The sequence below is a fragment of the Nipponia nippon genome, unplaced genomic scaffold (assembly GCF_047370975.1).
Source record: "Nipponia nippon isolate SJK-2023a ecotype South Korea unplaced genomic scaffold, ASM4737097v1 scaffold_23, whole genome shotgun sequence".
NCBI classification, from domain to species: Eukaryota; Metazoa; Chordata; class Aves; order Pelecaniformes; family Threskiornithidae; genus Nipponia; species Nipponia nippon.
Window position 1 is genome coordinate 1297824 of NW_028262340.1, and position 16878 is coordinate 1314701.

Below are 16878 nucleotides of genomic sequence, written 5' to 3' on the forward strand. Positions count from 1 at the left end.
AGCTTAGAGAAAGCAAGGCACAGTATTAGTATTGGTCTGCAAGAACGTAAAGGATTGCTACAGAAAAGAGAATAATGTGTTCTCCATGCCTGGGGTGGATAAGGCAGGAAGAAATGAACTTAAGTTGCACAAGAAAGATTCATGGTAGCACCTGGAAAGCCCATCTAGCAGGATGGATAAGGAAGCACTGGCAGAGATTGCCTGGGGAAGATGTGGAGTTTCCATCACTGGGAGTCTTAGAAGTTAAGGAAACATCTCTCAGGGATATGAGTAGCACCCCTCCTGCACTGGTAACTACGTTTGTCATGGCTGTCTGGTGCAGAATGAACTCACTGCCTTCCCACGGAGGTGCACCAGAAGCAGGACCTGGCTGAGGTACCATCCACCAGCCAGAACGGGGACTGCTGCTGGAAGGGAAGAGCACAATGTCCCTCCTTTGCTCACTGGCCAGCAAGCCAAGAGAAGTAGAATGGAATAAGCACAAGAACAGAGAGTTTGTGGGCAGAACCACTGAGAATAAAATCCATGGAATAAAAGATGGTAAAAAGACTCCCTGCCTCCAGCCTGGGGAAAACAAGAGTGCAAAAAGCACGTTATTGAAGCTTGGCTTCGATTGTACCTCCTCCAAATCGGCAGATATAGCATGGGCAGATCCCTCCTTGCTGTCCTGCTTCCCTCACAGGCAGTAGACTCAAGCCCACCACTTGCTGTCCTAGGTATCTCTTCCAGGACCATCAGGCCAAAAATGACCAAGTCTCTGTGGCGTGTAGTTTTTTTAATGTAATGAAAGATGCCTACAGCCCATGCCAATCACAAAAATGCCCAAAATGTTCTGCTATTTGCAAGAACATGCAGTGAAATGGTCCTAACTCACTGCAGCCTGGAGGTTACAAAAGGGCCAGATTCCCTCCTCTTTCCCAAGCATCTGAGCGGGTTGACTGCAATGGCAGCTCTGGAGGGAGCCTCAGAAACCCTTGAAGAGAGCAAGGCACTGCCTTTGCCAGCCTGGGTTTGTGGGAATCCCAGAATGCCCTCTAGTGGCCTTGCTCCCAAAATGTCCCTCCAGCTCCGGGCACGAAGCTGCAGGGTGGGTTGGGAAAGAGGAATGATTTGCCAGAGCTGTTGAGGACACGCAGCTGGGGCTGAAGTTAACGGGAGGTGCATCTGCTTAGCTCTGCTTAAAATCCCCTTCCTTCACAAGGGGACTTAATACCACTCATATTTGCACAGTTCATTGTGTTTGGTACCCAGCTGAGCTGCTGCTTCTTCTTCCTCCTCCTGCCTCCCGTGGTGGTTTGGCTGTGGTGGCTCTCAGGAGCTTCAATTAGCTGTGGCCAAAGAAGGGTCTTGGAGGGCTGGGAGCAGTGAGGGGATCATCTGCAGCAGCAGGAAAAGGGAATTATTTTGCAGCTCAGGCAACCTTCCCTTTCCCTACTGGCATTTATTGAAGTTTGACTCAAGTTAGACATATTCCCACCGCAGGAGACTGATGCTGTCTCAGAGCCACCCCCCCACACTCTCCAGTGATGTAACTGTGTAATTCGAAAGCAGCTGCACTCAGATTAAAGGCCAATTATCCAATAGCAAGATTACAATTAATTCTGCTAAAGGGAAACAATTACCCTTTCGGATCTAAATGGAGGATAAAAAGGCAGAGCATTTACAGGCAGAGGGAGAGGGCACATGCTTCCTGAGGGCTATTCTGTGCTGCATGACCTGGCAGCATCTGTAGGCTGAATGTGTCGGGCTGAACAGCCCTGCCCTGCAGACTTGTGGGGTAGGAAATCACCTCCTTTCCAGGTGGGCTTTCCCAGCCTGTTGACTCACAGCCTGCTGTGGCTCCATGCACTCCAGCCCCAAACACCTCTGCCTTCCCAGCACTGCTGCCCAGAGCAGGCCCCCCGCCGGCGCCTGCACAGCCGGAACCCCTACGCAGCCACATGTACCCCGTCCCCGTGACACCAGCTGCAGAGATGTGGATGAGCATCACTGGCAATGATGCAACAGTCCCCTGGAAGGAAAGGGTTAAATGATACAACTCGCCTTCTCCCTGCAACTAGATTTTGCTCTGCTTTGCCTGCAATACTGTTTATCGGCAATTGCAGGCTTTAAAATCCGTACTTTACAAGTGCAGCATAACCTGCCAGTTATAATTGCTTGAATTATACCTCATCCCTGATGCAACTCTTGATGACTATCCGCCTCAGCCAGAAAACTGATAGGAGACAAGTTTATAGGTCTCTTGGAAAACACAATTATAAATTGCATCCCTGCAGCCCTGGAAAAGGTTAACTCTTTCACTGCAGTTCTCAAGGCAAGTGGGTTTCACAGCCATTTCTTTCCCCATGTAGGAAGGGAAAAGAGGAGAGAGAACTCAGAGAAGTTCAAAGAGAACCAGTAAAAAGTAATGGAGAGGAAAAGAGTGATGTACTGGCCTAGCTCCTATTTACACCAACGGTCCCTGTGTACTTTTAACACACAGGAATGGGCCCAAGTGTCTATAAGCAGGAGAGCTGCGCGTCAAGGAACGGTATCAGGAGGTCCACCACATTTGGCCACCTAGTGCTCTGACAGCCTTGCAGGGGCCAGGTTATGCCACAATCCCAGCCCTGCTGAAGCTGCCCTGGTCCCAAATCCTTCACTGGGATGGGTGGCCTGCTCAGAGCTGGTCTTTATGCTATTCCCCTTCAGCTCTACAGAGCTGGAATTAGGAAGCAAATATCACGAGGACTGAAATCCCAGTGCAGACAGAGCCCACAACCAGAATAACTCAGAGGGTGCAGCATCTCCCATGGCCCAAAAGACCATGGGCTTTGGAGTATCATGATGAGGACCAGATGTGATCAATTAACTGCAGCATACCAGCCCAGCACAGATAAATCACTCCTCAGAGCACCTGGGTCATAGTGCCTACAGGCACTTCTTCACAACTGCATGGGGTGTCTCAGAGTCTCTCACTCTGTTGCCCAGGATTTGTGTTTGAGGTGCAGCAGGACCAGCTAACAGCAGACCTGCTTCGTCAGCACTTAACACAAAGGCATCCTGATCTGCACTTGAACTGTGCCCAGCCCCAGTAAGGGGTTAAGTCCTGCACCAAGGTCAGGCCAAGCCTATCACTAATCCTTGCATCCCAAGGGCTGTCTGGATTTTGTGCTGCTGCTCTCGAGGCAATATAACAGGGAGCAGAGGGCGCAAACCCCAGGCAGCTGCAGCCAGACACTGCCAGGCATTCTGCCAGAGGCATTTCAAAACTGCCTCTCTTGCCTTCAAAGACGGGATTAGCTCCCTTTCAGAAATAGAGAAGAAAGAAATGTGTCTTGACTTCACTTGAGTCATTTGAAATGGAACTAGAAGCAGCTGCCTGTCCTGGTCATGTCCTCTGGCCCAGGAAGCACCGCTCTTCTGCAGAAGACCACTAGAAAATCCCAACAAAAGCACCGGGTCTCCTGGTAAATAAGTGGGATCTTTAATAAAGCATTTTAGGAATAAATCTAATTTCAGGAATAAATCTGATCTGTGCTGTGGGGTGTATGGGCCCACCTCAGCCATAAATCCTTCCTATGACACTGTTTGGAGTTTGCTCTGCAAATGGCTCGTAATTAAGCCTGGGATGGAGCTACCCTTGCATCCTGGGAAATGTTACATCCTTCTGCCACTAATCCCCAGACTGGTTGCACTGAGCCTCCTTTGGCACTTGCAAAACCTTGATGAATCCAAGCAGCTTGAGAGTAAAGATGTGGAAAGCCGCCCGGTAGTCCTGCCTCTGATGGTCTCTGGCTACCTTGGCAGCATGTCAGATAAAACTTTCCAAAGGTATAAGCTGCTGACCCAGAGTCCAGTGTATGCAGAGCAGCCTGGGCTCCCGGCACACAGGGAGGGCCAGCCTGACAGCACTGACAGACCAGAGGCCATGGAGACTCACCTGGTGCAGGAGTGGCTGTGCATGTAGGGTTTCTGTATGGGTGCTGGGTCACTGGCCAAAGCAATTGGATTGGTGCTCCTGGGGATGTCCTCAGGAGAAGATATGGCCAATGGCCATACCCTAAACATCACTTCCCAGCACTGTCCACCTCCAACACAGCCTCCTCCAGCCATAGCCACAGCTCCTTCTTTTGTTCTAATCTGCACCCCAGGCAGAGGACATACAGTGCAGTGTCTTGCTCTGCCAGTTGCCCACCAAGGTGTTTGCACGGGGACAGCCAATTGCTCAGTCAAGCATCTTGCTCACTCCAGGGTTTTCACCTTGGAGCTTTCATCAGGAAAGATTACATTTAGTTTTCATCCCAAGGAGAAAAAACTTCAGGGGTTTTCCCGAGCCCCTCTAACCCTGACTCCCCCAGACCACGGTCCTGCCAGGCTGGGATGGGATGAGTCAACAGGAGTCTAGAGGTCACCCGTCCGGGCCACACAGCCCTGTGGCATGGCCCATCCTCCTTGCACCTTCTTCCCTCTCCTCTCAGCTCCTGCTGACTCAGGGCACAGAAGCAGCTTGCAGCCAATCAACCCCTGTCTCCTCTTTCAAATTCTCTGAAATATGGGCCCAGAAATATTTACAGTCTCTCTGTCTGTCCCTGACCTTCAGCTTTTATTTGCGTACGTAAATTTTGTTCTATTCCAGAGCTACAAGTTTCATATCAGGGCAGTTCAATCTTTATAAGGATAAAGTGTTTGCATTGCTCTTAAGCTGCTTAACGTAAGCATGTGTGTGAAAGATTAACAGCTTTATAAGTCGGAGCACTTAAGTGACAATATAAAGAGAAAGGAAAGGGGAAAACATCATCAATCTAACGCAGTACTAGGAATATTTGAGATGAATTACTGAAGGGAACTGGCTGCCAAGCCCAGCGGTGTCTCAGTAAGATGCACCAATGACCAATGCAGGAGTCCTCTCAGGGGAAAGGTAGAGACAGAGCCGCTTGAAAGGATCTCTACAGCTCTCAAACCTGGAAGAGAAAGGAAACTCTAATTATCCTCTGATATTTATGGCCATCATTTGGTGTTCTGTTCAAAGCAGATATCTGAGTGAGGAAGGAAGAAGCAGACTCTTCGCACAGCTAAATATGCGGTTTTTCAAGCCACTGTCAAGCCCTCAGAGATCAAAGCCATCCCACGGCCTGTGGGTGCCCCACAGGTCTCGGTGCCTGGCTCCCTCCCTCCCCATCAAAAGCATCTGCTGAGGACACTCACCCTTCTTGCTGCTGAGGCTGAGGAAGAGTTTGCAGGTGGTCATAGCAGGTCTGATGGACACAGAGACCATCTCATCAAAGACCTAATGCTGTCCCTAAGGTATGAGATGGCAAAACAGTAGTAAGAAACTAGATGTCACAGGGTTGTTTTTTATTTGACTCTCAGCCGCTGCACCTGCATAATGGTCTGAAAGGGATTAGTTGCAAAGTACAGGGTTATGCAAGGACAAAGAATTTTTATGACCTCTAGCAAACCAGCTCATGTCTGTGTCCTTGATTTTACTTACATGCAGTTAAAGGATAATTCTGCCTGTCTTCCAAGACAGGTGGCTGGTTTATTAATGAATGGTTGCAAAATGTTCTGAGATCCTCTGATGAGGCATCTCAGGAAGAGCAAAATATGACGGTGCCAATGGAAATGGGCTGTTTGGCTCCAGATTTTAATTGCATACAAAAAGAGAGCCACACATCAGAGCTTAGCCCATGAAACAGGAAACATGAGGCATCGGGAGAAACAGAGAACAGCACTGGACGTCAGCGAACAAATGCTGGAGCCATCCTTTGCCAAAATCAGACATGATGAGTTTGTCAGGAAGAGGAGAAAGCTTCATCAAGGTTGCACTGGGATAGCTCCTAGATCAGCACCTGAGATTAGGTTCACCATGAGATTATTCGCTGTTTGTTGGACTATGGATTGCAAGATGAAGCAATGTACCTGCTGAATGGTTGGCATTCATGCCCCATTTTGTCAGGGAATTTTTTCCCCTTGTTAGAGCCTGGTAGGAGGCCCAGCCCTCTTGGACCTTGCCCTGGTGCCTGGGGCTTTCACTAAGCATCTGATCTTCTCAAGACGTGTTGTGCACGAGTCATTCGTGCCTTTCTATTATCATCCATCCAAATTATCTAGAGGCTAGTGACAGACATCTGCTGCCTGGAAAGCTGGGCTTGAATAATAACATCCTCTGAAGCACCATTATTAGAGTTGGGGAATGTTTGCGGATGGAGTGTATCTCTCTTGGAAAATGCCTATTCATCAAAGCAGAATTTTTCCTCCAGGGAAGTGCTGCTTTTGACAAACTTCAGCATTGGATAAAAAGATCGAACCAAAGTATTTCAGTGAGGTCAGAGGACTCCACTTCAGAGTTGCTGGAATTTCCTTTTATGATGAAGCACAGAATTGCAGGAGCGCCCAAACATCTAGATTACATCAAAATGGAGTATTTAGTTTATCCTGATGTGGGACCTTTTCCTGTGTTTTTGTTTTCTTTTCAATTCAGACCAGAAGAAATCCATGCCAGTGGAACAGGAAATCTGACTTCAAAGCAAATCCTGGTCAGATCACTGAAGAAATACCCCAGATTTACAGTCATGGTTAACAGGGGTCCACAGTGATGACAGAGAGGTCACCAGGACAGAACAGTGGAGCTGGAGGTTAACAAGCTTCATAAATGTATTTCAGTGCCTGGTATGCTCCTCTGTTCCCTAAACGAAGTCCAAGCTGTTTTCAAGGGAGAATAAAACCCCCACTCCTTGCATCAAGGGAAACCTGTGCTATGCAAACAATAAAGATAACCATGAAAGATAACTTTGCAGGCTGTTGTTTTTAGATCTCAGCAGGAATATAAATAGGCCCAAGCAGTTGCCTTAGAGATGGGAGAAGTCTATGGATGGGACTGGGAATCAATGTGCCATGCAGTGAGCACTGGGCCCAAGTCAGCTTCCCACTACGCAGGCAGAAATCTATCCATCCACCTTGGGTGTTTGTTTATTTCTAAGGCAACTATCACCATGGTGCCCAGGCATATGCCTATCTCAATTTCAGGCTAGTTACTCTACATTTGTGGCCATGTGACTGACAACAAAATTTGGCGAAATATATTGTCGGAAAAAAAAGTTATCCAGGGTGTATACTTGAGCCAAGGGGAGATTTCCAGTTAAAGGGTTGCTCCCCCTCTCACCACAGAAAAGGCAGTTTTTTGAAAATGAAGCTTTCTTTGGGAAAATGCATTGGTTTCAGTGACACCTGTAGGGACAAGAAGGAAGGCCATTTGCATCCAATGCCCTTCTGAGGCAGTTCACTTGGCCCATGTCGCTTTTCTGCCTGATTTGTTCCACATCTGAAAAAGAAGAGACTTCAAAACTTTTTGTACAGGAGTGAATTCTCCTTTTCAGACAATTCTCATGATCCTGGGAACAACCCAGTTCTCTAAGCTATCCTAATATATCTTTGATGGTGAACTCCATGAGAAAGGCAACCTAAAGCTTCCAACATCTGAGTACTTGATTTTGCAATATTAATGATGCTCATTCAATAAGGTCTCCCTTTCCCCTCCATGTACGCACTCTGCTTCCTTCTGAGCCTCTCTTTCACTGCGTATAAAAAGCAGAGACAGCATACTACCTGTATGTCAAAGCAAAGATCAAGTGGTGACAGTCTTGACCTTAATGTTGCTGACTACATATTTGATACTAAGGTGGAGTAAAAATTTCAGAGTAGAGCACTCTGCAACACATCCAGCCCACATAACTCAACCTACCCTGGCTGACATGAAACTAGATAAATCCTAGCTAAAATAAGATGCAAATTTTTAGCATCTCAAGAGTAATTAACTACTGAAATAACTTCCCAGGCAATGAATTAGACATGGATTACCTGAAGGATCATGAGACTCTCCAGCTGTTTTTTCACGTTTAGGCAAATTGGAGCCAGAGTTGAAATGAACCATGTATTTCAAACTTTATCATAGTATTTAGAAGATCGTTGGCCAACCATGTGTTTCAGCAAGCACATAAAGAAAGACCAAGATACCTTCTGCTCTGAACAGGCCACTCTATAGGAGCCTCATCAAACAGCCAGAGCCGCCCCGATCTTGGGCTCAGTAGAGCTGGCCATATACTTACACAAGGTCTGAAATACTTTCAGATCAGGTCCACGGGCAGCTTTCTCCCAGGGAAAACCATCAAATCTTGGACTTGTAAGAGGATGACTAAGAAACATTTATTGAACTACTGTTATTTATAAATCAAAATGCAACTTCTGTGCACCTAGGATTTGTTATGTTAAGTCAAATTCTTGCTTTTGGTTGCCAGAGTTCTGCCATGATAGATTAATATTGATTCGAATAAAGCCTCAAATCTTTCTGGGACATTTTCTACATGCTCTAGTCCCCTTTTGCTCTTTTTTATTCCTTGCCTTTACTCTTAGCCCGTTTAGAGGTAGGAAGAGGATCCCACTTTGGTGACATTGAATTTTAACCCCAAATTTTCAACATGAGCTTATCTCTAGGATGTATTTATTCTTATAGGTAATATTTTAGTAAGTGTAAAACTAAGAATAACTCTTCTATAGTACAATCAACACAATCCCCTGCAAGGAAATCTATTCAGACGCTAATATCCACTGTAGGCCAGATTATCTAGTGTTCTGCATTGTGTGTGTCACTGAATTTTGAAGAAGAGAGAAATCCTCATTGTGGTATTTACATAGTACGTGCTTCTCAAAAGATTACCTAAGGGTCTGGTACTTGGCTTCACCCAGGTCCTAGTCATTCTCCACCAGCAGGAATACAGGAAAGCTGTCCAGAAACTTATACAAATTTTGCAATACCATCAAAAAGGGTGAGATTTTTGTCAAAATAAGCTACCTCTGCTCCTTGGAATGGGACGTAGGCTCTGATGGGTCCCTTGCACCTGCCCCAGGATTTTCCTGTGCTCAGCACACTGGAGTAAAACCAGTGGCATTTAGCATTAGATTTGAAAAGGAGTTGCTGGCTGGCATTGATCCCAGACCACACAGATCCCCAGGTGAGCACCTTCTGCTCTGCTCCCTCTTGGGTGCACCTGTCCTGGCTGTCCCCAAGAGGGCTGAGGCCATGGGCAAGATGCTGGAGGGCAGGGAGGACACGTATAGGAGGGACCTTTCCATGGGGCAGGAGGACCAGCCCTGCGCCCCAGCACACAGCGTCCTCCCGTCCTTCCTCCTCCCCAGCAGATTAAAAGGGCCATGAAATAAGCAGCAGCGACAGCGCCCAGGGGCAAAGTGCTGAAGGGATTTTCCCAACCATTCCCCTGGTGTATTTCAAAAGAACCTGCCGCAATATCCTTCCCTGCAGGCCTGGGCATGATGTCCTTGGGCAGCGAGGTGCTTCGTGGGAAGGATGCTTGCACAGCTGGGGGAAGAATCAGCCTTCCCAAACTGCCCTCCCCACCATAGACACCTTCCTCCACCCATTCATGCACACCGACCCATGCACACAGGTGCAACACACTTGTCTGTGTGCACATGGACATTCAATTAACATTAGAGGCCAGCACTTTTTCAGCCATCCTGACACGCTCCTTCTTCTGTTGTCTTGTTGGCAACAGGATTTTATGCAAGCTGACCTGGGAGCTCTGCTTTTCCTTTGGGTGATCTTCTTTATGAGGGGTTGGTAGCAAGAGCTCCTGGGCTGTGTAGCCATGGGACTCTGCTACCCTTTCGTCAGGGACTAGGTCATGATTTATGAGGCTGATTGTTCCCAGAGCTGTGGAAATATCTTGACATTTCTCCCCATCTCTGTTCCTGATGTTGCAGACAGACTTTTAATGATTTTTGTATTCTGCCTTAAGCACAGGGACTCTTGGGAGTCACGGGACTCAGCTGCCTGGGGCATGCAGCTGTGCCCAGGGCGTCTCAGCAAGTTCATTTCTCCCTGGCCCCAGCATTCCTGGTGTGGCAATGGCAATATGTTTGCCACCAGTATACACTCACATTTTAGGTTTTAATGGAAGTTTGCCCCTCATGGGCTTTGTCTCTGTCTGGTTATTGCTGGGAGCTCCTCCAGGAGCCCCTCTCTCCTGGAGGTGAGATGGGCTTTGCAAGGAATGCATGGAAAACAGCTGGGAGTTCAGCTCTTACAGAGAAATAGCAGAGGAAGGTTTCACTTATCTGCCCGCCCACCCCTGCTTGACCTGTGATGCTGCTGATGTGCCCAGTGCCAACAGCAGCCTGCTGCTCACAATACCGGCATTTATTCTTGCTGCAATCTGCCTTCAGACAGAGATGCTCGCAAGGGCAGCTCCCTGCTGGCAGCAGCTGCTAGCAGCTGTGAGTCTTTCTCTTCCAGACAGGATTTCTTTCATTTTAAAAGATCTGAGACTTTCCTTGGGGTTTGCATTTGTTCACAGGTTGCCTCTGGGAGAGGCAGAAATAGAGGAAGCAGCAGAGAGGAGGGAATAGAAATCCTACATGCCCTCTGCTTGCTCCAGGCCTCTCTGCGGGGGATGCTGGGGAGACTGAGCACATGGCATTTGGGCTATGGCTTGGCTGCAGCTGGCAAGACAAGGCACTGGGTGCCTGCTGGCTGGCAGAGGAAGGGCTGCTGCACCCTGGGGCGTGCAGGGCGGGGATGATGCATAGCTCTGCAGAGCAGGGCAGTGTGTACCCTGGCGCTCAGAGGTCCCTTGCTGGAGGCTGGGAGAAAGGCCACAGGCTGTGGGCCATTGAGAAGAGATTGCATTGGGGGTATTTTGGCCAGGTGAGGGGTGGGTGCTCTGGAAGGGGCATGGGGGCTGTCTCAGCCTGGAGACAGGACAAGGGCAGTGATTTCTCCCTGTCCTTAGAGAAATGAGGCTGCTGGCTAGAGATACGGAGAGGAGAGGAGAGGAGAGGAGAGGAGAGGAGAGGAGAGGAGAGGAGAGGAGAGGAGAGGAGAGGAGAGGAGAGGAGAGGAGAGGAGAGGAGAGGAGAGGAGAGGAGAGGAGAGGAGAGGAGAGGAGAGGAGAGGAGAGGAGAGGAGAGGAGAGGAGAGGAGAGGAGAGGAGAGGAAAAAAAGGACGCAAAGTCAAGACAGCACTCAGCTGGCAGGGCAGAGGACTCTTTTCTGCTCCAGGATTTGTTGCTTAGTTTTTCTGGCTCTGTCCCAGCCCTGCTGAGGCCAGCAAACCACCCCCATTTCCCCAGTCCCTCTTGCAGGAGCAGACGCTGCTGGGATCCCCAGGCTGCTCAGCACAGTCCTGGGAGCAGGCTCCACTCCTGTAGAAGAAGCTGCCCTGTAGCTGACATGGGGTTTGCTGGTTACTGGCTGGAGCCAGACACAGGAGGGAGCTCAGCACATCTCTGGAAAGCTCAGCACCACCTCGGGCAGGACCGCCTTGGCCCCGCAGTGCCCGAAGCTGCCAGGGTGCCAGGGCCCAGTGGAGAGGGCTGCCTCCGGGGCTGCTCTGCAGCACAGTGCTCATGCGGGGTGGGGTTTCTTTTAAACCTGTCATCAGGAGACTTATGAGTCAAGTGCAGTGTGTTATTGGTGCTGTGTGACTGGCTCCCCGGGAGCCTGCCTGCCCTCGAGGTGGCAAGCTGTTGCTCCTGCCCTTGGAGAGGAGCCAGCTCCACAGCATTACAATTTAATTAAATTACTCCAGCAGCTGCAAGGGAAAGAGCTTTAACATGAGAGAGAAAGAAAAACAAGGGTTTGGCTGTTACCCTCTGGAAGGGGGAAGCATGCAGGGGGGAGCTGTGAGGTTCTCCTGATTGCAGCCTCTATCATACCATTGGGACAGAATGAGGGGTTAACAGCTTTTGGGCTCCCTCATCTCCCCCTGGGACTGGGGGCACCATTGTGGGGCCTCCACAGGCCTGTGTAGGCCCAGGGCAAGGCTGTCAGATGTTTCTCCTGCCCACCCAGAAGACCTGTATCTCTGCCTGACCCCTTCTCTGGGTCCAGCCTTACAGCTCACCTCTCCTTGGACACAGGACAGCAGGCACCACCCTGCCAACAGGCACCACCAGCTGTGCCAAGGGGCTAAGGTCCAGGTGCCCTATACCCACAGAGAGCCAAAGAAAGAGAGAAAAAATTAAGAGGTACAGAGCCACCCCCTCCTTGTTTGCCCCTGGGGGATCTTCTAAGGACTTCTCTGTTTCTTTAGTACATCCCATCCCCATGCTCCTCAGCTGATCTAGTAATAAAACCAGAACCTTTGCCCCACACCTCACCACTCATTTCCTTTCTTCCTCTAAATCCCTCTGTGTTCTCCCTCAGTCTCCTAAATTGTTGAAGATTTATGTATATCAGTGCTATCACCTCCTGCTTGGAGACTTTTGCTCTTGCGGTCCTTCCCAAAGAAGCTCTCTCTGCATGTGCTCACCAAAGTACCCAGGGAGAAAAGGCACGTTGCTGCTCAGGACACAAGTGTTATAAGGAGAAGATCCCTATATGGTCCTTTACCCCTAGGTCAGCTGGAGCACTGAGTCCTCCAAATCAGCCTGGTGCTGGCACAGCTCCCCAGGACACCGGAGCTGTGTACTAGGCTGAAATAATCATACAGGCTTTAGCATCGCTGGGAAAAATGGGATTTTCCTGATAAGGAGGCAAAATAAACAAGAACAGCAAGGATGATGTGGGAATGCAGATGCTTTAGATGCACTGAGATGGGATTTCATCGCTCCAACAAAGAAAGGGAAAAGAAAGCAGAGAGACTGAAATGGGAAGCAGTGCTGGTGCGAGACTGAATGAAATATAGTCTGCTGTTCATGCTTTTGTGGTAAGGCCCGGGAACAGTGAAGCAGACAGTCCCACTTCTTATGAGGGTGGTTGGTTGCTTTCTGTGCAGTGGCATCCTGGCAGGATGCGATACGGTCTAACTTCTCCAGCATCTCTGCGACGACGTACGTGCTCTAACCTGAGAAACACTTCACTTTCACCCTGGCAGTTTCTCTTCCCTGTCACGGTATCTGTGCAGGGATGATTTCTCAAAATGTCCTGCCTCAGGGGCTACTTACTCCTTGTGCTGAGAGCTTTTCTTGGTGGCATGCCTGGACTTCTCAGGTTATCATGGCTCCTTGTCCTGCCAAGATCATTTCCCTCTTTCATCTCCAGGGCTGCTGTGACTGGGGACTGGAGCTACTCTGATCTGACCACACAGACACACTCTCTCTCAGCCCTGTCCTGTACCTTTTCCAACTCATCTTCACTTGGACAAAAGTCCATTGCTTGACCACCCTTCCTGGAGGGACAAACCCAGAGCTCCTGTATTAGCTAGACACACTGTTTCCTCAGGCTAAATTCTTCTGGAAATCAACAAGACTTTGAGGTTAGAAGCACATCAATTAATTGGTGGTGGTGATGGTATCTCCTCATTCCTGATTTGGGTGAGGGAGATGTGGGGGTGGTTGAGACTCTAGGTGTTAAAAAGAGCAGCTCTCCCCTCTGCTCCCCATCTCTGTGGGCCCATGGATCAGCCACTACCCCATTTTCAGGGTGGGTGGACAGGACCAGACATTTAAATCACCCATGGACTGAATCAGAGATCTCTAGATGTGGGTCAATGCTGTCTGAGCTCTACAGACAGGCTGTTTCTTAGGGGTCATGAGCAATCAGCATTCCTGTACAGATTGCCATTCACTCACACCATGCACATGCAGCAGAGATGAACCTTGTGCCTCTGCTAGATGCAAAGGACTGGCACTCTCCCCCTGAAAGTGAGGCTGCAGGAGTGGCAGGGGATGTTGTCACTTCTCCCAGGCCACGACTGTGACAGACAAGAAGGCACCTGAAGGTGGTAGCCATTGGCTTTCAGAGGAGGCCAAGTCAGGAAGGATATAGCAGCTTCAAGTAAGAGGCTTCAGGGTCTGCACAGAGAAGGTCCAGCAGGTAATGGGCAGAGTTCATCAGCAAAGCATATTTAGTCTTGACACATATCTGAGCTGCCCATCAGCTTGCAGACAGAGGTTATGTGCTCCAGACACTCCTGTCACCCACAGAAACATTCATGATAAAGGCAGGCAGTAAAAGCCACGGATGGAAGAGTAATTATCCAGGGGCAGGAAGGGAATAAAAAAGGAAAGGGCCTTGATGTAACATAAACATCATAAAAGGCCATAAAAGCAAAGCAAAGGGAAGTGTGAAGGAGACTGAAGGTTGGCAGCAAATGTACATAAACAGAAGGAGCCAGTCTGGAATGGTCTAGAAATAAGGAAGATTATGGATGGACTGAAATGGAGAATAGATGAAGCTGAGGTGAAAATAAGCAAGGAAATAGATTGACGGAATAGATAACAGCACTGAGAGCTGCAGCCCAGAGCTATGGAGCTCATGAAAATGCCCTGGTGAGGGACATTTCCAGAAGGCTGAGTGAGCAGGACTGAGGAGGAGGAGAGCAGGAGGAGAGAGGAAGGCCAGAGCTCCAATGGCCAGCAGCAACCATGAGGTAGGGAGCAAGACAGAGGTGGGGAGGACAGACTCAGGGCAGCCCTGTCTAAATTGTCATAGACACCTGTGCAAAAGAGGAGATGGCGCCTGCTAGGAAAGTTTCAACAAGAGCAAGGCAGTGGGCAATCCATGTTAGGACGTGGTTGGAGGCTGCCTGTTCCTGCTTGCACAGAGCAGGTGAGGCTGAGCCAGCATAAGCAAGGGCAGAAGGCTCCTTGGCTGAGGTGGAGCTGAGGTGGACTGTCCGCTCCACACACTGGAGCCCATTTTGCTGTCCTCAGTGTCCCTCACTCCTGGGAGTGGAAAGGCAGATGGTGAAGCAGAGACCAAGAGGAGCCTCCGGGCACTGATGACATCAGCCTGGAGCCACTGATAGATGCTGCTTGCGGAATGAGGGTGGAAGCATCCTCCAGCTGCTACAAGTGCCAAACATTTCTCATTCCTCATGTGCTTTTATTAACACCTCCACACACAACAGAGCTGCAAGCAAGGTCTTCCTGAGCTCTGCTAATTATTAAACATACTTCTGTTAAGCTTAACTAGACGGGCTTGTCAGCTGCTGGCAGGAAGACAATAGTGGGAGAGACTTGTAAACACACTCTGATGACTAAGTGAAAACATTGCCAAGATTGTGAGGCACTGGAGCCTGCTGCCTTCAGGTGTCGTTGTCTACCTTGTGTTTCAGCCTGGCAGTCAGGTTGGCCAGCATGGACTTCTCTATTCTGAGATAAGGTTCAGGACACTTGCAGGGACGGTGCTGACAAGAGAGTGTGTTTCAGTGCTATTTCTCCTAATATCTGCTGTTGGTCAAACTGTGATGGTTCATCAGGACCTTTGCTGCCCTGGGGCATGCAATGGCTCTTTCAGAGTAACCTACCCATCACAGAGGCTCCTGAGATCTCTCTGTAGTGCTGCCTTGAAGCCTTTTGCTGCTTCCCCAGAGCCTGCGTCGGTATGAAGGAGATCTGGCAGCAAGTTGCACCAGCTGCTACACCAAGGAAGTGATTTTTAAGCTTGTATACAACAATCTTCACACTCCTTCAAGGCCACTTCAACCACACTCCTAGCACGCAGGCTGCAACATGCTCCTTTACCTACCTATCGCACTTTGTGCCAGTGATCTGCACGTACAGTGCAATTTCTCTGCTCCTTGGTTGTTTTACAGCACCTAAATTCATGATGATCTAGGAAAGGATGGATGGAGCTTTTGGAAACTCTCGTAACCCTATTCAGAGAAAAAAAAATAGACAAAAAAAAAAAAGACTGTATATATTGATCAGCCAGCTAAAAGTCTGTGAAAATCTGGAACACTTAAGCTATTAAGTCATAACTTCTCCAATGAGAAATGCTGTGGAAAACATCCTGCCAGGTTCAATGTTTATCCATTTTTGACCATGATCTCTGAAAATAACCAAAGAAAAATCTTCCCTTGGGCTGGCTTTGAGGTCTGGAGAAGGCTTTTTCTCCTATCAAATCCACTTGCAACACAGGGCATCTTACTCCTTACTAACAAACAGCAGCGCAATGAAAAAGGATGAATCTGAGGATGAAGATCAGCTTCCTTCAGTGTTTTTTGCTGCTGACTGCTCTTGGTTACATTCCTCCACCATCCAAAAGAGTCAACTCTCCGGTTTCTCAATTCTAGGCAAAAGTGAGGCCGACGAGACTGGTGACAGCGTGATTGAGATATTTTGCTACCTTGCATTATAATTAGCTTGTCAGTATGAGGTAAGACAGAATTGGAGTAGAAATGATCCCAGCTAAGTTGCACATTTATTGAATGCAAAGCCTGTTACAGTGCAGTGTTAAAATCGGACAAATAGCAATACAGCTCCAACAGTACTGACTCAACTGGGTTGCACTTTCTGCATATTTTGGGACATCCAATTTATAATATAAATAGCAATCTATCAAGCTGCACACTGACCCAGAAAAACAGTAAGAGAAAATCCTGCCTGCTTCTAACACAGCTGAGCAAATGCTGCTGATGGCACATTCACACTCTCAGTTCCTCTATTAAGACATTTAGTTTTCCTGTGTTTTTTTACAAATAGGAGACAGAAAGAGAAATTACTCTTGTTTAATAATGTTAGCATTTAAATAGCCTTAATTAGGCATGGGATAGATGTGCATGAGCTGTTTGTTGCATGTGCTGCTGTTTTTTATTTGGAGACAATTTTCTGCCAGGGTGGATGACAGGACTGCATCACAGTTACTTTGTGATAGGAAAAGATAGACCTTTTTTTAATGTGAAGCTTATAATTTATGGATTGTACCAAAACTCAAGGGGGAAACCTGAAAACCATAAGGCCTATTCCATCCTTCCTGCATGCGTATTTTTGCTAAGCTAGATAGAGGACTCTACAGAGACAACTGCAAATTTTCCAGAGAGAAGCCTGGAAGCATCATGCCCTGTCCTTGCCAAAGCCCCTGGTCAGGGAAAATGTTAACGAGTGCCAGAAGGGTGACACAGGGATTAGAAGACACTCTGAATGATGCACTCTCTG